Source organism: Rhincodon typus, chromosome 6 (genome assembly GCF_021869965.1).
Source record: "Rhincodon typus isolate 14 chromosome 6, sRhiTyp1.1, whole genome shotgun sequence".
NCBI classification, from domain to species: domain Eukaryota; kingdom Metazoa; phylum Chordata; class Chondrichthyes; order Orectolobiformes; family Rhincodontidae; genus Rhincodon; species Rhincodon typus.
The window spans coordinates 107,296,694-107,322,412 of NC_063337.1; the positions used below are offsets into that span (position 1 = coordinate 107,296,694).

At 41.0% G+C, this 25,719-nt stretch overlaps 1 protein-coding gene across 8 annotated transcripts in view; it reads left to right on the top strand.

Moving 5' to 3' along the window:
- Positions 1–25,719, top strand: part of LOC109916413 (phospholipid scramblase 1-like) — a 140,325-nt gene that overhangs the window by 45,641 nt on the left and 68,965 nt on the right. For 4 of the 8 annotated variants that reach the window (XM_048598384.1, XM_048598387.1, XM_048598388.1 and 1 more), the window contains exons 1-2: positions 1,080–1,190; positions 5,128–5,165. The exons of 1 other annotated variant lie outside the window; for it this stretch is intronic. The gene's annotated coding sequence lies outside the window, so the exon portion shown is untranslated. Of the gene's footprint in view, positions 1–1,079; positions 1,191–1,326; positions 1,509–5,127; positions 5,166–25,719 lie in introns of those variants that run through there. 3 more of the 8 variants (XM_048598385.1, XM_048598383.1, XM_048598389.1) reach the window with 3 other exon arrangements.

The following is a 25,719-nucleotide window of genomic DNA, read 5'->3' on the forward strand; positions in this document are numbered from 1 at the left end:
GTGGGACACCTTCCCCCACCTGTAAGAGCACCAACAGTTTTGTTTATCTCACTCAATCCCTCCTCTGGTCTCATTACAGGAGAAAACAGCCTACTACAAGATGGAGAAAGCCAAGGTGACGTGTCCCACATTTGTCTCCTCACCCTTTATGAGGAAAGGATTCAGTCTCTGGTTCGACGCTTATGTGGTGATACCAAAACCACCAATCCCCGCCACCACAAGTCAGAATCACTGCCCTTTGCTGTGCTGTTTCCCACTGGTGTCACTCTGAATGTCCGTGCTCGAGTTTCTACCCTTGTGGCATCTACACAGTCTAGGCAGCCTGAAGGATGGCCCCGCAAGCCTTCTTCTCTTTAACCCTCTTTAAGGCAAATCATTTCTATTTCCTATTACGGTCCGAAGCGCATCTTTTGTGATAAATAAAACAAAGAACTGCGGATGCTGGAGGTCTGAAACAAAAACAGAAATCACTGGGTATAACTGAGTAGTTCTGGCAGCATCTGTGCAGAGAGAAAACCAAGTTAACGTTTTGAGCTCTGATGGAGAGTAATCACTCGAAATGTTAACTTTGCTTTCTCCCCGCAGATGCTACCAGACCTGCTGAGTTTCCCCAGCAATTTCTGTTTTCGTTGCGTATCTTTTGTGATTGGCTATTATTTTGAGCTTTGGAGTTGGTTAATTGGATGACAATTCTGTCAATCCTTATTTCACAAGCCGAAAGCGATCAGAATTGTATCTCCCTCGGGTACATTCATTTTTTTTTGTTTTGTAATATTTGAAGAGTCTTTCTCCCAAATTTCACGCTACAAGAAGAATGTCCAATAGTTGCAATGTCAGCACTCAGAGGAGGCGATTTTCATACGTGGGGTGGTTTCAATTGCAGCACGCAATTAAACTGTGCTCTCTATTTCGTTGCAGTGCTTTTTATTTCATTCAACTATTTATCTTCTAACAATATGGCATAAATTACAGTGCATATTCTCAACAAAGTAGTAAAAATATAAATTTTATGTTCATGTTCTCAGATTTAACAATAATTAACGATAAACAAATTAAATCTCCTCCTTGTTAGGAGAAGCCAAAGATAGGAACAGCTGACGTCAGGTTGGGAGAAGTTGTGGTGTCAGTGGGTGTTTGTCAGTCTTTGTAGAATGTTGTCAGGGTAAAACACGCTGCGTTGTCTTTCCTGCGTGAGTGCTTTTTATATTTTGTTGCAGTCCATGTAATATTCAATTTGAAATGTTTTGTCACGTACCTTGGTAATGTTATGAGTATAGCAGAAGGGGAGGAATACGCCAATGCGGAAGTCTGATGTTTCATGTTCCTGCTCATGGCTGCCGCCGGGTCTCCTTAGCTTCTCGCTACAGCAAAATCTCCTGTCACCTTGTAGACACTTGCATTTTCAACGCATGGCTTCTGTCTAAAATGGTGTCGTTTTATTCCAGTAATGCTACATTAGATGCTTTTGCATAGCTGAAGTGTGCTTGCGTTGCTGTGTTCTTTCCTCGGTGTGTAACGGTTTCCCTATTAATTGACGCGTTTCCTTAAAGAGGTAAAGGGTTGCAGTAATAAGAGTCAAGTTGAACTTTAAAGGCACTTTCTCAGCTTTGTAAGAGAAATATAATCTTAAAAACAACAATTTCGTTCATTTACGTTATTGGAGTAGGTGTTAAGAAATACTTTAGGATCTACAACATATCCTGTGGTTCATCGGGTGTTTATAATGTTTATCGAATTTGCCCTTCTGCACAATGTGCACTTGTTAACTGTCATGTTAGTGTTTTTTTTTGATGCTAGTTTTCCCTTCTGTTCTGGTTCTAGTGGTGAATGTAATGTTTTTTGATGTCAGTTTGTCTTCCTGCACTGGTTCTCATTGATGATTAAGTGTTTGCTGACATCTGTTTGCCTTCCGTTGCTGGCTCACATTGTCTGAAATTCGATTTGAGGGTCATAAAACACACTGGTGATTGACAGCTCTGGACTTTCTAAAGAGCTCGATGGTTGTGCGTTGCACTAATGGTAATCAGCACGAATAGGTTCTCGGGGCATATAGTGATAGTGTACCTACCTCTATGGCAGATAGTCCAGATTGAAGTCCTACTTGACTAAGAGACTCATTTGAATAGGTTGATTCAAAATAATTAGAAATTAAATAGCTTCTTACAACTATTTGGACTAACAACTGATACAACACTAAAAGAGGATTGTCTACCTCAGTTGCCAGTTTTCAAATTGGTGTACTTTGAGTACTCTTGATATTTTCAATTTTCAGCTTACCCATAATAGATATTTATTTTGGGGCCAGAACACACTGACAAAATTTAATGTGGATGCTGTCACTTGTATATAAGTAATGCAATAATTTGTGGTGAAGGTGAGACCTCTTCTGAGTTGCGAATTGTCCCAAGTTTTTGGATGCTGTGTGCTGATCCTGCTGCCTTGCAAAAGCAAGGGCTCATCAGTCTCCGTGAGAATGCCAAATGTTGTACTATTATTCAAACATTGTATTTACATTGTTAACGTGTATTATATTTGCTGCAAAATTCAAAGCTGATGCACCAATTACTTTTTTAAACAATGAGATTAGTGTTCCTGCAATCCTCCTTCCTTGAAAGGGAAAAGCTATTTTACAAATAGCCAACCTTTCCTGTTTTTTGCTCTCTTATTTCTTTTCTTTTTGTAACTAACTCGACTCAAATCTATCCTAATTCTTTCTCTGTCCTTGCTAACTTTATTTCTCTAGCCGTAAATCTCATTAAATTAGATATGTTGCTCACTTTAGCTTGCATTTCTAGCAATTTGTCGCACAATAATTTTCAAACGGAGAGTAAAGAGAAAACAAAAATAGAAGAATAGCTGCTGGGACATGTCCCACTCAATCAGCCTCTGGAAAATCTTGAACATTTTCTGCATCATGTTATTATAGTGCTATTACTAGGGGAAAAAGAAGCTTCCTGAGGCACTTCCAAAAGGAATAAGTTTATGTAAAAACTGAATACACTGTCAAAGAAAAAGCTAGCAGAAGGGGAGCTTTTATCAGAGTGATGGAATTGAGAAAGATCTTAAGCAAGGGAAAAGACTATATGGTTTTGGGTGGGAATTTTTAGGGCAGGGGCTAAAACAGCTAGCACATGCCTGAAATGATAGGCTAAAGGGTGGGGTGCACAAGAGGCAAAGCCTGGTGAACTGATGGGAGTGGAATGTAAAACTGGAAAAGTTTACAAAAATAGGAAGAAGACTGTGAAGATATGTAAAAACAAATTTTACTCTGGTAACAAAGTGTGGATTTGGAGGAACACAGCAGGTCAGGCAGCATCAGAGGAGCAGGAAAGTTGACGTTTCGGGTCCGGAACCTGCTGCAGCAGAATGACCTGATTTATAGAGCATAGACAATGTAAGATTGCTGCAAAAGTAATGGAATAGGAGCATGTGAATAGGTGAATGTAGAATTGATTAAAACATGGATGAGAGTTTCAGAAGCAAATTACCCACCTCCTCTGCCTCAAGCTATGTTGTAGAGGTGAAAGCTGATGGTTTTCTTCTTGGGTTCTGGTGGGAATTTGGCTGACTAAGAAGCTGAGATTGTTACATTGAACTAGACTATATATCATGCTTGGGGCTTGCATGGAATAAGAGGCAAGGAGAAAGGATTTGTGGCAGGGAGATGGACAAGAACTTTGGTCTTCTCAGGGGTTAATCAGAGTATATTGCACCTCATCCATAATTAACATGCAGATGAGAACTTAAGGGTTTTAAAGAAATGCTGATATATCAGTGTGTCAGTTTTAAAGTTTTTTTTGGCAGCATGTGGATATTCTTGGCAAGGCCAATGTTTGTTGCCTATCCTTAATTGCCCTTATCAAGGTTTACAAGGTCATTTCGGAGGGTAATTTAAGAGTCATTGTTGAGGGTCTGGCAGAATCCTTCACTAAAGGGCATCAGTGAAATAGATGGATTTTTTAAAGTGACATTGATGATCACCTTTACTGAGATGGACCAGAACATTAGCTTGAGCCTTTGGATTACTAGTCCGATGAAATTACTTCACAGTTTCTCCCAGTATACAGGTGGCCACTCTTCCCATGTCTCCAAATTTAAAAGCAACACATAGGTGAAAGGAAAATGGATTCTAAACCAGGAAGCCAGATTAGCAAGTCTGATAGAAGGCTTTGTTGAAGAGATTGAAATTAAGAAGGGTTAAAGGGAAGGAGATAAATGTCAAGAATTTAGGGAGTAAAGTGAAGAAAATCTAGCCAAGTGGTTTAAGACGTTCTCTCCGGTTGTGGAATAAAGAGACGAGGAAAGATGCTTAAAAAGAACGACTTGGGTGTAGTGGTTGAAGAAATTTGCAAAAATAAGTTCTGTGAAAACACAGAAGGATCTGAAGAGCAGATTGAGGGTTTCAACTTTGCAATTAAAGGAGCTGGGTACAAATTTTGGTCAGTAGGGAGTGGTATCATGGTCAAATGGCTCTTACTCAAGAACATACTGTGCATGGAGGAGTAACTTTTTTTCTGCTAAGAAGTTATCTGTCAGTGATAATACAGCTTTCTGTTGATGCACTGATACATGTCTTTATAAGTTAGAATCAGAGGTTTCAGGTTTGTGCCAATATTTGCAAACATTATAAATGTACAAAAATGATATCCCACTAATGCAACATCTTCCTGAACTATGGGAATCGTTCTGAGGAAGGGTCACTGCACTTGAAACGTTAACTCGGTGAAGGAGAAAACAGATACTGCCAGACCAGCAACTTTGTTTTTGTTCCTGACTTACAGCATCCGCAGTTCTTTCGGTTTTTGTGGGAACCCTAATTTGTTTTCTGAGTAACCTTACCTAATCTAGTTTGTTATTCCAATGTCTTTTTCTCTGCACGTACTTATGAAGAAAGTGATTTATAGTATGTCAGAATCCTTTCAGTGCCATCACTGAAATCTTCATGTAAGAATCCAGACAGCAATTGTTGATATTCCTTTCAAACAGAACATCATTAGAACTAAAATGAATCTTGCTGTCACCTGGCATCCACACTCCAATTGAACTTGAATTGAAACACATGCTAATCATGGTGATTTCTGGCATATTGCAGCACCCTTTGTCCTCATAACCTCTCTTCTTTTTCAGGGTGAACTCCTGCTTTATTAATGGAAGTTGGTATTCTGGTAAGTGTACAGAGATTCCAGTTGAGCAGAAGGCACTGTTTAAATAAGGCTGCATTCATGGACAACACCACTGCTAGGTGGGACAATGAGTGCACATGTGCAGCAAACCAGTATTTGCACCACTCAGTTTGCATACAGTGCATGTGACTGGAGCTCTGAAACTTTTTGTACTGTTTTAAGGACTCCTAGGAAATTTTAAAATCCACAAACAGTGTTGGGAAGTCTAAAATCCATAATTGAATGCCGCAACAATTTCATGTTCTCACCTGTGCTGGGTCGACCCTGCATATGGGCACAATTGAGATTCCTGTCAATGTCACAGAGATTTTTGTACATGGACACAACACTGTATATGCACAGTTATCTCTTGACAGCCATCCTGAATGGCTGGCTGCCTTAGGAACACATACTCCAAATAAACAGCTAAACTGTTATCTGTGCCAGCAACCTCATTCTAAAACAGTAATAATCTATATAATTGGTAATATAGAACTTTAAACGTGACTAAAAAGAGACATGAAATCAAAGTTTTGCTTTTTTTTATAAAATAAGTGTTGATAATTACCCTTGCTGGTCATGTCAAACAGTATTGTACCTATTAAATCACATTATTTGCCTGCTGGTTTAGACAACTTTGTCTTTGTCAGAAGAAAATTGTATGAAATGCTAAAATTTATGTGCATACAGTATTTATAAACTAAAATCAGTTTCAGGATAGTCACACCAATGTGGGTGATGTGATATTACTAAGCAACTCTCGTGATTTCTGTTTATTATCTCAATCCCTTGGTTGTGTTACTGCTTTATAGTATAGTTTTGAGACCACGTTAAATATAATTTAAAAAATCAAGTCATTTAGATTTAATGTAGTTCCTAAATTTAGCACATCACATGATAAATTTTTTCATAAGAGGAGAAGAATTTGTCTCCTCCTACTGTGCCCAGCTTGTTACCATTAATGAAGACAGTGGAAACCATAATTACTGGATGCTTGTAATTAACAACAAAGAAAACTGATTATATGGTACATTTTTATACAAATGTTACTCAGATTGGTAAAGACCAGTAATCTGATTCATAATTCCAATCTGCTCACTAATAATCATGCTTGATGACCAACATATAAAAGGATGAATGCCATTGAGCAGGATATCCTCCATAACGTTTTTAAAAAATAAAATTCGAATTGGGGAAATATAAACTGTTTGAACAAGGTTGAAATTTGTACGGTCAAGTGTGGATAGTCTATTTATGTCAGACCAAGAAGAACAAGATATTTTTGGCAGATGTATGAGATGGGATGTGAAGTACAAATATGTTCTTAGATTAAGAATTGCCTTCACAAGCTTTGTTTTAAATTGGAAAACAATGAGCAGAATCACAGTGAAAATGACACTGCTATTTTGCTTTATTCTCCACATTCTTGTTCTATTAAATTTTTCAACTGTTTAGGGGGAAAAAAATGTAAGGCACAGCATTAAAGGAAATAACAGAAAAAAACCACTTCTTCCCTCAGCAATTAAATCTTGTCAAGTAAATGGTTAATAGTAAGTTAAAACAATTTGATATATTAATAAATTTAGATACAGCTTGCCTCATTAGTAACTGCTTTGAAAGGTATCAGTGCAATGATGAATCGTAGTGTAGGTTATGATGTGGGATTGGTTTGGATGGAAATCAGCAATAGCACAAGTGAGCGTTGTCTATAGGCACTGAACAGCTGCCTCCCCGTAGGACAAGGTATAAATTGGGAAATAATGGAACCAAGTAAGAAGGGCGCTACAATTGTTATGGCTCATTTTAATCTACATATTGACTGGACAGATCAGATGACCAAGGGTAACATGGAAGATAAATTTGGAGACAGGGATTGTTTCTTACAGCAGTAAATGCTGACCCTACCCAGGAACAGGCTATTTTAGATCTAGCACTGTGTAATAAGGTTAAGATTAGAGGTGGCAAACATAACATGCTAGAATTTCAAATACAGTTTGAGGGGAGCAATTTGGATCTCAAATCAATCTCCTCAACTTAATTAAAGGCAATGGAAGAGTTGTCTAAGGGGAAGGTCAGTGGATGAGCATCTGCAGACATTTAATCAGATTATTTCCTAACAGTACATTCTTTAAAAAGACACCGATGAGAAGAATGAAACACTTGTGGTTGACAAAAATGGTCAATGAAAATAACAAATCAGAAACTAAGGCATGAAAAGCTGTGGAAAATTAGTATCAGGCCAGAGGGCTGGACGTTTTTAAGGAAGCAGCAGCAGATTGCTTAAAAGACTAATCCTTTTTTAAAAAAAGTGTTTATGAAAATAAAATGGCAAGAACCATGTGATGAATATATAAAAAGAAAGGGAGTAGCTAAAGTAAATTTGCTAGAATTTTTTTGAGGATACAGCAAGCAGAGTTGATGAAGGGGTTTCCTTTCGATATCGTGTATTTGGATTTCCAGAAGGCATTTGATAAATTGCCACAAAGAGTTTTCGCTTGAATGTCAAAGGATGAGAGGAGACCTGACGGAAATTTACAAAATTGAGAGGCATGAATAGCCAGAGCCTATTGTTGCCAAGGTAGAAATGTCAATTACTAGAGGATATAGGTTTAAGGTAAAAGGGGGTAAGTTTAAAGGACACATGAGAGGCGTGATTTTTATAGAGGGTGGTGTGCATTTGGAATGTAGTGCGAGAGGTGGGTGGAGGAGACCAATACAATAGCAATGTTCAAGAAGCATCTTGAAAAATATATGAATAGACATGGAATAGGAGGGTACAGGCTGCACAGAGGCAAAAGATTTTTAATTTAGAAGGCCAGTCTTAGTGGGCCAAAGGGCCTATTCCTGTTTGTACTCTTCTTTGTTTCTGCCTTGAGCAAAGAACATACTGTATTGGGGGTAATATATATTTGCATGGATTGAAGATTAGTTAACACATAGACAGAGAATCAGGATTAATGAGGCTTTTTGAAGTTGGAAAGACCTAAATGAGCGCCACAAGGATCACACCTGGAGTCTCAATTATTTGCAATCTATATTAATGACTTGGAGGGTGCTGAGGATAATGTATCTAAGTTTGCTGATGATACAAGAATAGATGGAGTGCATCTATGATAAGGTCACAAGGAATCTCCAAGAAGGTATAGATAGGTTGTGAGTGGAGGAAAAAAACGCTTTTTTTTTGGCACATTGAGTTTAATAAAGGAAAACGTGAGATCATGCACTTTGATAGGAAGAATCAAAAGGCATAATATTGTGTAAATAGAAAGAGACTCCAAAAATGTGCAGCACAGATGTTTTTGTGCATAAAACACAAAACATTAGCCTGCATGTGCAGCATGTAATTAAGTCAAATTGAATTTTGTCCTTTGTTGCTAAGAGTTTGGAGTTTCAAAATAGGGAAGTCTTGTTACAACTGCACAAAGTAGTGAGACTGCATCTGGAGTACAGCGTACAGTTTTGGTCACTGTATTTAAGAAAGGATACACTGACATTGGAGGCAGTTCAAAAGAAATTCACTGGCTTGTTCTTGTAATGAAGGGGTTGATTTATCAAGAATGGCAAAAAAGGTTAGGACATTATTCATGGGAATTTAGACAAATGATGGGTGAGATTCTGACTGGGCTTGAAAGGGCAAATGTTGAGAAATTGTTCCCATCAGTGAGGAAATCTAGAATTGGGGGATACAGTTACAGAATTAAAAACTCAAAAACACACTTCAAACTGAGTTGCAGAGGAATTTCATCTCCCAGATGGTAATAAATGACTTGAATTTTCTCTCTGGAAGAATTATGGAAGCTAGATCATTGAAAGTATTTATAGAGGAGGTAGATAGACTTTTGAGATATTGAAAAGTTGAGGGTTATGATCTGCTATGAAAGAGGAGTTGAGGCCTGGAGCAGATTAGCCATGATTTTATTCAATGGAGGGGCAGACTTAGAGGACTGAATGTCCTCCTCTTCTTAATGTTTCGAATGTTCTTATTTCTTGTATTCTCAAGATTTACCTTTTTTTTTTTAAAAATATGTGTTTGGTTTTGTCTCTCAGTAAATAAAATATAAAAAAAGACTGTAGCTGCTGGGAAATCTGAAACAATAACAAATTGCTGGAGAAACTCAGTAGGTCCAGCAGCATCTTTTGGGAGAGAAATAGGGTTAATGTTTCAAGTTTTTCTTCAGAACCTTTTTGTTTTTACTAAAATCATTCTGACTCGTGATCAGACTTTGATTTTCGAAGTACTTGTTAGCTGTTTAGGAATAAATGTCAACATTATCCCATTGACTGTCTGGCTAGCTTGCCCATCGTTCCCTGGTTTCTCTCTCTCCACCCGCCTGCCCCCTTCTTGAACAGAGGTATTATGTTTGCTTACTACCAATCTGTTGGACTGATCTAGGAATCAAGAGAACATTTACTGAGATTACATTGCATTGTATTACTTAAATGAGGTGGCTTTCAACTATCCTTCATTATTTCCATCCTGTCTGCTTCACTGCTTTTGTTGAATAAATGTGACTGCACTCGTATCCAGTTTCAGTCTAGTTATGACACTTTTTAGGCCTTTTTTTTTTTTAATTGTTTTGTTTATCCCTTGCTATTCACATCCAGACAAGAAACAAAGCACTTCCCAACAGAATTTTTTTTCTTCAAAGTCAGAAGTCACACCACACCAGGTTATAGTCCAACAAGTTTGTTTGAAATCACAAGCTTTCAGAGTGCAGCCCCTTTTGTCAGGTGCAGTGAGAGAGTAGAGCACACAGACAGAGTTCTGAGGAAGGGTCACTGGACCCAAAATGTTAACTGTTTTCTCCTTCACAGATGCTGCCAGACGTGCTGAGCTTTTCCAGCAACTTTATTTTTGACACAGACAGAGTCTCTCTGACTATAAATTAAAAGATCATAAAACTGATGAGTGGAGTGTCAGATAATAACATTCGGCAGGTGACCAAGGTGAGTCGAGTGTCAACAGCTGGATGACCTATAATCCAATTAAGTGAAGCAGAGAGATAATTACAAAAAAAAAAATTTAAAATGAGTTGGTGCTGGAGACAAACCAAATGACTGGAATAACACGATAGGTATAAAAGTCACATGCTAAGGGTCTAACCAAAGTAATAAATAATTCAAAACTGTACAAACTAAGGTAGAGAGATCATAACAATTTATCAAGGTGATGCTCACAAAACAGGACTGGAAGGAAGATTTTACAGATACAGAACTGTGTGGTGGGGCCACACATAATGTGACATGAATCCCAAGATCATGATTGAGGCCATCTTCACAGGTACAGAACTTGGCTGTCAGTCTCTGCTTGGCGATTCTGCTGTGTATCTTGAAGTCTGCATGGTCTCACCAATATATCATGCCTCAGGACATCCTTGCCTGCAGTGTATGAGATAGCCAACACTGAGTATCTGCTGTGTGCGTGGTGGGTGGTGTTCCCATGTGTGATGGTAGAATCCAAGTCGATGATCTGACATGTCTTGCAGAGATAGCCATGACAGGGTTGTGTGGTCTTGTGGTTGATGTTGGCCTGAAGCCTGGGTAGTTTGCTGTGAACAATGGCCTGTTTGAAGTTTGGCAGTTGTTTGAAGGCCAGATGCACATCGTCATGTACTTCTCACGTAGGAAACTTCTACTGCCTTCCGAAGGTACACAAAGCTAACATACCTTGAAGTCCCATCGTATCAGGCAATGGGACCGTGTGTGAGAACTCTCTGGCTATGTCGCGGGTATCTTGAAATCCATTGTACAAGGAATCCCCAGCTTACGTCACGACATTACAGATTTATTGCAGAAATACAGCACCCACGGAACAGTCGAACCAGGAATGATCCTCGTCACAGTGGACGTTTCAGCACTCTACACCAGCATCCTCCACAATGATAGCATCACTGCAACAGCCTCAGTAGTCAATACCAATAACTGCCAATTTCCAGACACCATCCTACAACTCATCTGCTTCATCCTCGACTGCAGTGTCTTCACCTTTTGAGAATCAGTTCTTCATCCAGACACACAGAACAGCCATGGGGACCAAATTTGCACCCCCAATACGCCAACATTTTCATGCACGAGTTCGAGCAAGATGTCTTTGCTGTGCAGGACTTCCAACCAACACTATAGATACATTGGCAACGTTTTCTTTCTTTGGACTCATGGTGAGGAATCACTGAAACAACTACATAGTGATATCAACAAGTTTTTCATCTCACTATCACACTTACCATTGACTGCTATTCAGAATCAGTCTCATTTTTGGACATGCATATCTCCATCAAGGATGGACACCTCCATTCTACTACAATCACATGGATAACCTCACAATGCCGCTCTTCTCTTGGTTCCACCCTAAAACTTATTAAAGAAGCCATCCCCTACCGACAAGCCCTGCGCCTCCTCAGAAGACCGATACAGGATACAACCAGTAGAGTATCCTTTGTTTTCCAGAATTTCCAGAGCAGAGAAACAACACAGATGATGAGCATCTTGCCAAGATCTTCCCTACACCACCATTTCTTGCCTTCAAACAACTGCCTCAAACAGGCCATTGTTTGCAGCAAACTACCCAGCCTTCAGGACAACATCAACCACAACCCTGTCATGGCAACTTCTGAAGGCATGTCAGATCATTGAAACTGATACCATCACATGTGCAGATACTCATGTGACTATGCCAATGTTGTCTACCTCAGACATTGCAGGAAAGGATGCCGTGAGGCACAGTATATTGGTGAGACCTTGCAGACGCTACAACAATGGCTGAATGGACACCATACAACAATCACCAGACAGGGATGTTCCCTCCTAGTTGGGGAACACTTCAGTGGTCAAGGACATTCGGCCACTCATCTTTGAGTAAGCATTATCCAAGGCGGACTTCGAAATGCACAACAACACCGAATCGTCGAACAGAGACTGATAGCCAAGTTCCATACCCATGAAGGTGGCTCAATCGTGATCTTGCTTTCATGTCATGCTATATGTGATCGCACCACACTGTACTGCATCTGTACAATCTTCCTTACTGTCCTGTTTTTGAGAACTTCACCTTGATGATAAATTGTTATGATCTCTCTACCTTAATTAGTTTGTATAGTTTTGAGTTACTTTATTACTTTGGTTAGATCCACGGCATGCAATATTTAGACCTATTGTGTTATTCCAGTCATTTGGTTTGTCCCCAGCACCACCTTTTATTTTTAACTTTGTAATTATCTCTCTGTCTCACTTAATTCAATTATAGGTCATCCCTTCACTGGTTATTTAGCTATTGGCACTTGACTCCCTGCCTAACACTCCTGGTCACCTGCAGAGACTTATCATCTGACACTCCACTCACACAAGTTGTATGATCTTTTGATCTCTCTGCCTACAAACTTTGACTGTGTGCACTGTTGTCTCACTGCACCTGATGAAGGAGCAGCGCTTCGAAAGCTTGTGATTTTAAATAAACCTGTTGGACTATAACCTGGTGTCGTGTAACTTCTGACTTTGCCCACTCCAGTCCGACACCAGCACCTCCACATCATTGGTTTCTTCAGTATTTGGACAATTGATTAGTTGCTATTGTTTATACTCGGGCGATACAAATTAAAATTCAATTTACCCTGATACCTTAGATGCTCTGTGATCACTTGACTGAGTCTAGCTCTGATGTGCAAGGTCAAAGTGCTGTATGAACTCTTGTAGAGTCCCTCCCATTGCCTGGACTACAGTATCCAAGTTCTAGTCTTACTCTAGCTACACAACTATGCCAAATAAGTATGTGGTTTAATCAGTAGTTATTCTTGAATATCACTGGTCACTTTCCATATGTATACCAGAGCAGCAACTAGCTGGCTTGGGTCAAACACAATTATTAGTGTGATATTGTCTGAGTACTTCCCCATATGTCAGCCCTTGTAACTTATACCGTCAAAATCGATTCTTGTTGTGACCAATGTCTTGAAGTTTATAAACAGCCTTATGATTCCAGCTAGTATTACCACAGAATAGAAACTCGCTTGATAGATCATAATTTCTTTATTTTTAATTTTAATTTTAATGTGGTTGTTTTTCACAGAAATATAAGCACACAGTGCTGCAGAGTTGATTTTAACAATAAAACAAAAGCTTCTGGTACGAACAAAATAAACCAAGCCAAGCTATGTAAATATGATACAGTTTGAAAATTTACAAAACAAAATCTCATCTCAGCGATTCAATCCAAATTACATCAGCTAGATCATAAAAGAAAAATGAACCAGCAGGAATGCCTGTAAGGAAAAATCGTGTCAGATCTTAAGGTCCTGATGGTGGCAAAGACTGACCTGTTCTTTGCTATCAAAAGTAGCAATGGAACCATAATGTCCAAGGAGCTGATTTATGCTGAGTCCAGAACTTGCTGTTTTCCAGAAATATCCAATGGAACACCAGGCCAATGGTCCCACTGGGAGTTTTCAGCATGTAAACTTTGACTGTTCTCTGCACTTGCGTTGTTCCTTGCACTGATTTATTTCGGACTACGCTTCAGAGGCATCTAGCCTGCTTGAGCATAACACTTTAAATAGCAGGAGTATCAAAATACCCTAGCTGCCTTTACCCATATATCTGGCACTGCTTACAACACCTGACTTCTTCCCACTGCCTACCTCCTACCCTCAGCAATGTGCACATGTACTCAGCACCCCAAGACCACTGGGCACTGCTCATCCTCACTGCCCTCCCTGCCCATCCCCATGACATGTTCAAGACATCAAAGGAGGTACGGATTCAATGGAATTGCACATCGCCAGTAAATCCTGTGACTGACTGTATTGCTGGCTCCATGCTACAGTTGGGACAGCAATTAATTTCGTGCTGCAGCAGACAGGAAAAGGTTGTTACGTGCTTTAAACACATAAGCCACACCATTGACAAGAAGATCTTGGTCATTGAATCTAGCCTTTGCGCACAATCCCTGAACATTTACATTTTTAATGTTTACAGATACGGCTATAAACCCTTCTGGATTGATGGGAGTCTACCAGAATTGGCGTTTATCTCCCAGTGATGATTGCTTACAATTTGTGAAGCTTTACTAGGATATGTTAAGGAAATAAACTAACAGTTATGCTACAACTGCCAAGCAATGACTATCTCAATTATATGAGACAATTTAACCACTACCCCTTGACATTCAATGGTGTTACCATCACTGAAACCCCACTATCAACATCTTGGGGGTTACCATTGGCTAGAAACTCAACTGGATTTGCTACATCTTGTGGCTACAAGAGCATATGAGAGCCAAGGAATACTGCAGCAAATAACTCCCCAAACTTTGTCCACCATCTACAAATGCACAAGTGAGGAGTGTGATGGAATACTCCACACTTGTCTGAATGAGTGCACTGTAACAACACTCAAGAAGGCTGACACCATCCAGGACAAAGCAGCTTGCTTGACTGGCACCTGACCGACCGGCATCCACTCTGTCCACCTCCAATGCTCAGTAGCAGCAGTGTGCACTGACTACAAGATTTGCTGCAGAAATTCACCAAAGATCCTTGGACAGCACCTTCCAAACCCATGACCACTTCCATCTAGAAGGATAAGGGCAGCAGATACATGGGAACACCAATACCTGCAAGTGCCCCTCAAAGCGACTCACCATCCTGACTTGGAAATATGTTGTCGTTCCTTCAGTGTCACTGGGTCAAAATTCTGGAGTTCCCTTTTTATAAGGGCATTGTGGGTCAACCTACAGCACATGGATTATAGCAGCTCAAGAAGGCAGCTCGCCACCACTTTGTCATGGGCAACTAGATACAAGCAACAAATGCTGGCCCAGCCAGCGATGCCCATGTCCTATGAGTGAATATAAAAACAAATGTAAAAATTTATGTTAGAATTTGCCATCAATTTGCCTTTCCCTGACTGGGCTGGGCTGGGAATGATCAGTGGGTGGGTAACAGTGACCTGACTCTGCAGCCTCAGTCATGCCCCTAGAGGGAGCCAGCAGGAGGAAGTGGCATGCATAATAGGACAAAGTTTCTGAGATATGCATGTAAATATGAACATATGAGTTAGGAGCTGGAGTAGGGCATTTGGCCCTAATTCTACTACTTGATAAGTTCATGGCAGATCCTAATGTGGTCACTATTTTCCCTTCTGCCCCTATATCATTTGACTACCTCATCAATCAAGCGTTTATCTAACTAAGCCTTAAATATTCAGTGACCATTGCTTTCTTGGGAAGAAAATTAATTGGACTAAAGACTCAGAAACATTTTTCCTCATGTCAATCATAAATAGTGGAACTCTGTTTTTGAAATTTGTTTTCTAATTCTGGTCTCTCCTATAAGAGGAAACATTCTTTCAGTATCCACTCTGTCAAATTCCCTCAAGATTGCAGATGTTTGTGTGATATAGCCAGTTATCCATCTGCTTCCAACAGGGAAGGGAGGCAGGTTCCTTGCTACAAAGTGGAATTAAACATTTGTGGTGAGGATGGAGTTTTAGCCTCAGGAGCAAGATATGTATTCTTATTTTGTTCTGAGTTCTCCTTTCAGACAGTAACAGAGTGATGTTGCTATTAAAGTAGGATGTTCAGATTTTCAAAAGTTCAGACCTTGGACAGTTCTTGGGAAGGTGGAGCTCTGTAATAATGCACATGGCAGGAGACTGCAGCAGGGATGGTTGAAAGTAAGAGGCCATTGACAATGCCCAGAATAAATTCAGCTAGAGATGGCAGGACTACAGACCAAGGGAAACATTAATTGGAAATTTTCCCCCCTCTGGTGTTGTGTGAGCAATGGCAAGGAAGGGGGTAAATATGATGAGACTGGGGGAGAAAACAATTTGGTCTCTCGATATTGAGAGAAATTTTTCTAATCCAAGCCTTAAATGGCAATTTTAGAGTCTTGCTATTGAGTGGTGGCTACCTTTTTATTTGCATCACTTTACAGCTCCAACTCACCTTTTTTAATGTGGCATTTCCAATTCTCCCCTCCACATTGCTGTTTCACAGGGATGGCGCAGCACAGCAGCATGAACCTGGGAGTGAGCAGTGGCTGGAGCTACCAGATAAATACCTGAGGAGTGGGGTCAGCCAGAGCGGGGAGTGGGAGAGGTGATGGGAGTGGAGCTGAAACCAGAGGCAGAGCTCTAGAGGTGATGTCATGACTGAAAAATTGACCTAGTTACACTGTTTTGGATACTGTTGCAGGGGAATGGCCTCCGAGGAAAGCAGCAGCAGCAGCAGCGGCCAGATCAGTGGCACTTCGTTTGGCACAGTTGCACAGTAGGAAGGGCTAAAGTGTTGGAAAACAGTAGACTGACAGGGGACTGTATAGTCAGGAGCACAAATAGGCATTTCTGTGACTGCGAGCAACACTTCAGGTTGGTGTCTTGCCTCCTAGTGCCAGGGTCAAGAATGGCTCTATCTCTGAGTGGGAAGAGGTCTTGGTCTATATTGTTACTAATGACATAGAATCATAGAATTCCCCACAATGTGGAAATAGGCTATTCAGCCCAACAAGTCCGCACTGACTCTCTGAAGAACATCCTACCTTTAACTAGCTAGCTTTCCCTACCCCTCCCCACCCCACCCATCCCTATAACCCTGCATTTCCCATGACTTATCCTAACCTGCGCATCTTTGGACTGTGAGAGGAAACTAGAGCACCTGGAGGAAACCCACGCAGATGCAGGGAGAACTGTGCAAATTCCATAGACAGTTGCCTGAGGTTGAAATTGAACTGGGTCCCTGGCATTGTGAGGCAGCAGTGCTAACCACTTAGCCACCATGTTGCAGAAAGAGAGATGAGGTGCTGCAAAGGGAGTTTAGGGAGATAAGTAGGAAGTTGGAAAGCAGGCCCTCTAGGATTGTAATCTCAGGATTACCCCCTATGCCATGTGGTAGTGAGGCCAGAAATATGAAGATAATACAGTTGAATGTGGGCTAAAGAGATGGTGTAGGAAGGAGGGATTCAGGTATCTGGATCATTGGGATCTCTTCCAGGGCAGGTAGGATCTGTGAAAGAAGGACAATTCTACCTAAACTGGAGAGGCACCAATATCCTGGCATGGAGGTTTGCTAGTGCCAGTTGGGAGAGTTTAAACCAGCGTGACATAAGGGTGTGGGATCATAGCAGTGGATCAGCATCTGGAGTGTTTGGAGAGAGGGGCTAAATGAAATAAGTCAAATAGGAAGAACAGACAGGACCAGGTTAATGGCCATAGTGGGACTAGCGGTCTGAAATATATTTATTTTAAGAAAGGAGTATAAGAGTTAAAGCTGTTGAGCTCAGAGCCTGGATTAGTATGGGACTATTATGTGGTAGCCATTACTGAAACTTAGAGCTGCCAGTCCTGCCCTTCTCTCAACTATGTTCCCAGGTTTGGATGTTTCAGGCATGATGGAGGAGGATGTTGCACTGCTGATCAAGGAGAATGTCACAGCATGACAAAGAGACAACATCTTGGAGGGCTCATCCAGCTAGCGAACATGAGTAGAGTTTAGCAATAAGAATGCTGCAATCACTATGATGGAGGTTATATTATCAGCCTCCTGTTGGCCAGCAGGAGTTAGAGGAACACATATGTAAGCAGATCGTGGAAAGATGTAAAAACAACAGGGTTATGGTAGAGAGTGATTTTAATTTCCTCAATATTCCCTTTAACGCCTGGAGCTTAGATAACACAGTTATTTATGCATTCAGGAGGGATTCTTGAAACAAAATGCAGATCAGCCCAACTAGGGAAGGGACTGTATTAAATGTTGTATTGGGAAATGAGCTTGGCCAGGTAATCGAAGTTTCGGTGGGCGAGCATTATGGGAACAATGATCATAACTATCTTAAAGCTCACAGAATTATGGAAAGGATAAGACAGGTCCTTGGGTGAAAGTGCTAAACTGGGGGAAGGTTAATTACAACAGTATTAGGCGGGAATTTGAAAAATGGTTTGGGGGCAGTTCTTGGAAGGTAAATCCAACATCTGATATGTGAGTCTTTTAAAAGCCAGTTGACCAGAATTCAAGACCAGTATGTTCCTCGGAGAATGAAATATAAGGATGGCAAAATTCAGGAACCTTGGCTGATGAAAACTGTTATAAGTTTAGTTTAAAAAGTAAAGGGAACCGTATGTAAGATTTACAAAACAGAAGTCAAACAAGGCTCTTGAGTATAAAAGAAACAGGAAAGAACTTAAAGAAGAAAGGCTAGAAGGGAACATGAAATGTCTTTGGCAAGTAAGATTAAGGAGAATCCCAAAGTACTTTATATTAAGAGCAAGAAGGTAACTAGGGAAAGGGATGGCCCACTCAAAGTCAAAAGAGGCAATTTATATGGAGCGCCAGAGGAAGTTGGTGAGGTCCTTTTTTACATCACATCGATATTCACAAAAGAGAAGGATGATGGTAAGTTTAGGGAGGGGTATATTGATATTTTAGGCAGGTAAGTCCCGAGGGCCTGTCGGGATCTATTGTGATTCTGAGGAGGCAAAGGAGGAGATAGCTGAGGCCTTAACAGAGATCTTGTATCCTTCTAGGCTACAGCAGAGGTCCCTGAAGATGGGAGAATAGCCAATCCTTTGTTCAGGTAGACTGGGTAGTTAAGAAGGCTTTTAGCGTGTTGCCTTCATTGCTTGACTCCTGAGTATAGGAGTTGGGATGTCATTTGAGGTTGTACAGGATGTTGGTGAGGCCTTTTCTGGAGTACTGTGTGCAGTTCTGGTTGCCTGCAATAGGAAGGATATTATTAAACTGGAGAGGGCTTAGAAATGATTTACCACCTTGTTGCTGGAAATAGAGGGTTTCAGATATAAAAAAGACAGGAAAGATTGGGACTCCTTTCACTGGGGGACAGTAGGTTGATAAGTGACCTTATTGACGTTTATAAAATCATTAGCGGCATAGATAAGGTGTATGACAAGGGTCTTTTCCCTACGGTGGGGGAGTTCAAAACTAGGGAGCATATTTTTAAGGTAAGAGGAGAAAGATTTAAAAAATTCATGAGGGTAATTCTTTTACGTAGTTCAATCCATACATGAACCACTCTGTCAGAGAAAGTGAATGCAGATACAGTAACAATGTTTAAAAGACAATTGAATAAATTCATGAATAGTAAAGGTTTGGAGTGATATTGGCCTAGTGCAGGCAGGTGGGCCTAAGTTAGTTTGGGAACATGGTCAGCGTGGACTAGTTGGACTGAAGGGTCTGTTTCCACACTGTATGACTCTAAAATATCTAGGAAATTATAGGCTGGTGAGCCTTACATCAGTGGTAGGAAAGTTACTGGAGAAGATTCTTAGGGACAGGATTTCACTTACATTTGGAGAAGAATGGACTTAAATAGGGATAATCAGTGAAGCTTTATGCAGGGGAAGTCTAATCTCAAACTTTATTGAGTTTTTTAAGGAAATGGCAAAGATGATTGAGAGTAAGGTAGTGGATGTTGTCTGCATGAATTTTACTAAATCATTTGGCAAGGTTCCTCAGTAGGCTGGTCCAGAAGATCATGCATGGAATCAATGATGAATTGGGAAGTTAGATACAAAATTGGCTTGGCCATAGAACACAGAAGGTAGTTGTGCAGGGGTGTTTTTCTGACTGGAGGTCTGTAACCTGTGGAGGTCTGCAAGGATCAGTGCTTAGATCTCTATTTTGTTATACGGAGAAATGACTTGGATGAAAATGCCGATGGTCTGATAAGTTCGCAGATGACACAAAAATTGGTGGAAATGTGGGTCATATGAAGGACGTCAAAAGATGCAGGCAGGATATAAATCAACTAGAAAGTTGGGCAGAAAAATGGCAGATGGATTAATCCAGACAAGTGTGAGCTGATGCATTTTGGGAGGTCAAATACAAGAGGAAAGTATACAGTAAATGGCAGGACCCTGAGGGATCTTGGGGTCCAAGTCCATAGCTCCCTGAAAGTGGTAACACAAGTGGATAAGGTGGTGAAGAAGGCCTTATGGCATGCTTGCCTTCATGGGTCAGGGCATTGAGGATAAAAGTTGGCAAGTCATGTAGCAGCTGTATAAGACTTTGGCCAACCATATTTGGAGTACCGTGTCCAGTTCTTGTTGCCATACTCCAGGAAGGAAATGGAAGCTTTGGCGAGGGTGAAGAAGTTTATCAAGATGTTGCTTGGATTGGAGTATATTAGCTAAAAGGAGAGATTAGACAAACTCGGATTGTTTTTGCTTGAGCTTTGGAGGCTGAGGGGGTGACCTGACACAAGTATATGAAATTCTGAGGGACATGGAAAGGGTAGATAGTCAGAGTCTCTTTTTCTGAGGTGGAAATGTCAAATACTGGGGACATAGGTTTAAAGCAAGAGGGGGAAAGTTTTTATACAAAGGGTGCCTGAAATGCGCTGCCAGGGCAGGTGGTAAAAGCAGATGCAATAACAAAGCTTGAGAGGCATTTAGACAGACACCGAGCAATATGGACCATGTGCAAACAGATGGGATTAATTTAGAATAGGATCATAGTTGGGACAGACATGGTGGGCTGAATGGCCTGTTCCTGTGCTGTACTGTTCTATGTAAGTTCCTGACATAAATCAAAGTTACAGCTCAGAGAATGTTTGTTTGTCTTAGCTATCATACAGTAGCTTCTCAACAACATAGTTGCATGCAGCATGGTCACCATTATCCTTAACCCTTTGTCCATGGAAATCTGCATTAAAATACCAGCCACACCACACCATTATGCCTGCCCTTGGACACCTCAACCCTTCAACACTGTAGAGTTCAGGGACATGCTTCTGTCAAATTACTTTGTGCACAGGGTCACATATTCATATCATGCATTCACTCAAGATGTGTTTTATGGTTCTGAGCTTGCTTTCTTCACACTCACTCACTGCGTGTTTACTTCGAGAATACCAGCCTCTATCTACTCTGCATTGCTTTCTTAGCACATTCTCAGCCACTGACTTATGGACTACCAGGCTCTCTGGGTCATTTTGACAGATATCATCAGCTTATCTAGATATTGCTTTCCTTGGTATGTAGACCCTTCAGTTACAGGCTGCCAGCTTCTGTGACTTGCATTGCTTTTTAAGACAGCAAGAAAGAAGCAGGCAGTGTGTCTTGGAGGGGAGCACTGAAACTGTCAAGGGGCTGGACATGTTACTGTGTAGCACATACTATGTCAATGTCACATCTGCACCATTTGACAGCAGTTTGGGCAGCAGGCCCTGCATATGCTTGAAGCAAATGGCCAAGAGTGAAAGTAAAAGGGGAGCAGTCTGTATTATGGTTTATGGTCTATGGACTATGGTCAGTCAGGGAATGCCACCACAGTCAGCCAAAGGGCTCATCCTAAGGGGGTCGACCATTGTCAGTCAGGCACTTGGTTCTTTCAGCGTTTGGGAATCCGTGTCCTTGGAGTCTAGGGATTGGGCCCCTGTCAATCCTACAGGTCAAGGTGTTTAGACATTAGCAGTGTGATAAAGGGAGGGACTGAGTGTGATGGAAGTGAATGGATGAACAGTTAATAGTGTTGTGTAAGCAAGAGAAGGTGGTGAGGATTTCCCAGTGATTGAGGAGGAATCAGAGTTCAGAAAGGATTAGTAGTATGTAAAGATAAGGTAGGTGAGCACTGTTCACTGATCATGTATTCTTGAATGTAGTAGTCCATGAGCCTTGGTGAGAGGTGTGTGTAATGGCAGTGGTAGAGTTTGACTGAGTTGTAGCTCTGGGAATGTGAGGTACCAGAGAGAAGATGGTGACATCTACCCTTGACCTCCTTTCTGCATTGCTGGATCTTCCAAACACTCAGGACACAGCATTGACCCAGGCTTCAGTTTGTGCCCAGAGCTGGTTATGTTTGGTGACAAGGCCTCCTGTGGCAGTTAGCTAGAAAAAGGATGACCGCCCTCTCCACTATACCATCCCTCAAAACTTCCAAGTCCCTGTCCGCAAAGAGCTTTCCCCTTGGTCACGTCTTGAACGTAGAGGCTCTAGCATCAGAGGGTGAGGGGTCATTCCTGGTTTGCAGCATCTGAAGTGGTGTGCGCCTTGGCAATCAAGATGTGCCAAGGCATGAACGCTGAAAGATCGCAGCTGTGGTGAATGCTTTCACCTCTCCAACATCCCCAAGAATGTTGCCAAGAATCTGTTTACATAATTGAGATGGAGGGCAGAAAATTGAAAGAGAAAAAATTGCTCTAAGGCATGATGGACTGGCCACCACGAATCTCATTGATTAAAAAAATTCAGATGAAAATGGAAAACTCTGACCTAATGTGTTCAAATTAACCATAGTAGGAGTCTTAGTCAAAATTCTCATCCACTTCAAGATTTCACTCTTAAACAGTACTATATGTAAACAGATGTTGTGTACACTTTTTTTTTAATTTCCTAAGTAGTGTTCATATTTGGACTTTAGCAGGTTCTGGGAGGATGCCAAATGGACTTCTCCTTGGGTTCCTTTTAAGCAACTTATGGAAGTTAGATATGATTGGTATAATATGCATTGTAACCCAAAATATATCCAATAACAGCCTATCTTTCACTTTGCAACAAATCTAACTTTTTGATAAGATTTGGGAACTTGTTGGCTAGACATTGGACTTTTAAAGCTTTTTGTCTTGATTTTAAAGTTCATTTTACCTCATCACCATTTCTATGGGAACACCGTCATGTTTTCAATTACAGTGGTAGTTGAGGCAGCAATTAGGTTATTTTGGTACTTTACAACAATATAAAAGCATACGAAATGCTAATCTATGATACTCAACTGTCCATTTTACAAAAAAAGGGGAATTATTTCTAGAACTTAATTGTATAGATTTCATGGTCAGTGGCAAGTGCTAACACTCTCTATTTATCTTGAAGAAAGTGCTCACAAAGATCTAGAGATTTCTATAACATTGAATTCTGGCTTCTTAACATCTGTTTGAATATAATGTTAAGCCAAATGTTCCTCAGAGTATCCAGCTACAACAAAATCATCAATCAGGATAGGTGACTTTAATCACATACCCCCACCCTTGACCTTTCTCTGGTTCCTGAAATAACACGTTAGCAAACAATCTTAACTTGCAGGACATAAAAGCAAAATGTATCATTTATATTTTATTAGCTTAAATTAAGTTTGTCTCCACCTAGTTTCCATAAAAGATACAAGTTTATGCATGAATATGTGAGACCTTCAGAAAATGTATTTCATCAAGTATGCTCACTTGGGTACTTGCATGCGCCTCGACCTGCGGCACAGCCTATACTCATTAGAATGTCGAAGAATGAGAGGCAATCTGGTTGAAACATACAAGACTGTTGGGGGCTTGACAGGGTGAATGCGCAAAGGTTGTTTCCCCTTGTGGGAGAATCTAGGACAAGAGGATCAAATCTCAGAATAAGGAATCACACATTTTAAGACAGAAATGAGAGGAATTTCTTCTGTCAGGGTAGTGAGTATGGAATTCTTTACAACAGTGACAGCATCAACATCCCTTGAGTACATTCAAAGTTGTGAGAGACTGATTGATTGATTTTTAATCAGTAAGGGAAATGCGGGCTACAGGGAAAAGGCAGGAAAATGGAGTTGAGTATCATTGGATCATTCATGATCTCATTGATTGGCAGAGCAGACTCAATAGATTGAATGGCCTGCTCCCGTTCCTACATTTTATGGTCTTCTGATCTTACTGATCTGCATCCCCCCCCCCCATCCCCCACATCTCAGATCCTTCCCTAATCATAGAAAATCTAGAGGCAACATATCTGAGAATAATTCAGGTACAACTCCAGGAAATTTCTCTGTGCCTGCCTAAGTCAATGAAGTCAAACTCCCAGGAGGTCCTAATAACCATTAATCTTTCTAATTAGAAAAACCCACAATTGGGAAGGGAATAGACGGGCGTTTCTGTGGCCACAAACGAGAATCCAGGATGGTGTGTTGCCTCCCTGGTGCTAGGGTCCTGGATGTCTGAGTGGCTGCAGGACATGCTGGAGGGGGAGTGGCCATAGTACATGTTGGTACTAACAACATATGACATCCTCTTTTTAAATATAAAGGCAGAATATAGTATTAGGAAGAAAGTTAAAATGTAGGACTTCAAAGGTAGTTATCTCAGGATTACTACCAGTGCCTCGAGGCTATAAAGGATGAATATGTGGCTGAAAAGATGGTGTGAGGGGTAGGTTTTCAGATTCATGGAGCATTGGGACTGGTTCTGGGGGAAGTGGGATGTGTACAAACTAGATGGGTTACATCTGGGCAGTACTGGCACCGATGTCCTTGGGGTAGATACTTGGCAGAGTGGTTGAGGAGAGTTTAAACTAGTGTGGCAGGGGATGGGAACCCAGAGGAGTAGGGTAATAGATGCAGAAATTGAGGGAGAGGTAGAATCCAAGGCAAACATTACTAAGAACAACAACAGGCAGGGAAACGCTGCTGGAAAGAGCAGGGGAGGTGGTCTGAAATGCATGTGTTTCAATGCAAGAAGTATAATAGGCAAGGTAGATGAACTTAGAGCTTTGGTATGACTTGGAACCATGACATTATTGTGATTACAGAGACTTGGCTGAAAGAGGGACAGGACTGGCAGCTAAATGTCCCAGGTTTTAGATGTTTCAGGTGTGGTAGAAAGGGAGGTAAAAAGGTTGGAGTTGCATTACTGTTAAAGGAGTATCTCATAGCAGTACTGAGGGAGGATGCGTTAGAGAACGAATGAATAAAAAGGAACTGGAAGGTCAATGTCATGCTTGCAGACTAAGTGGAGTTGTTCCACATAGCAGCCTGCATTTTATTTCTCCAGTGCAGAAGAAATGGTGTTGACAGCAGTGGATACAGTCCCCTAGATTGACAGTAGCAGAATCAAACAGCTGTTTCATCAGGTAGTTTTGTTTGGGAGTGTGGAAAATGAGGAAAGGGAATGTAAAAGTTGCATTAGAAGGTGCAGTTGGAAATGGATGAGATAATGAGGTTGTTTGAGAAGTGGATCAGAATTTTAGAGGGATTCCAGGAGGGAAAAGAAGGAAGTATTTGGTGGTGGCATCACACTGGAGGTGATGGAAATGGAGGAAGTGATCCTTTGTGAAGGCTGGTGAAGTGGAAAGTGAGGACAAGGGGAAACCATATTGTGGTTCAGGGATGGAGGGGAAGGAGCAAGGGCAAATGTGCAAGAAATGGGCTGGACACAGTTGAAAACCAGGGGAAACATATCTGGAGGAATCCTCAGTTGAGCAAAGAAGAGATCATGTCAGAAGTGCAGTTGTGGAAGGTAAGGTTGTCAGAACAGCTACTGAGAACTGGGGGAATGGAATAGAGTCCTTGGAGGAAGCAGGCTGTGTGGAAGTGCTGATGAGATATCGCTGGGAGTTGGTGTGCTTGAAATGAACATTAGTTAGATGGCCTGTCCCCAGAAATGGAGATTGAAAAGTTCAGGAAAGGAATTGAAATGTCAGAAAGGGATCATGTAAAGGTGAGGAAGGGTAGAAATTGGAAGAACAATTGATGAATTTTTCTGAGACAACAAGGTGCAGAGCTGGATGAACACAGCAGGCCAAGCAGCATCATAGGAGCAGAAAGGCTGACGTTTCGGGCCTAGACCCTTTTCTGATGAAGGGTCTAGGC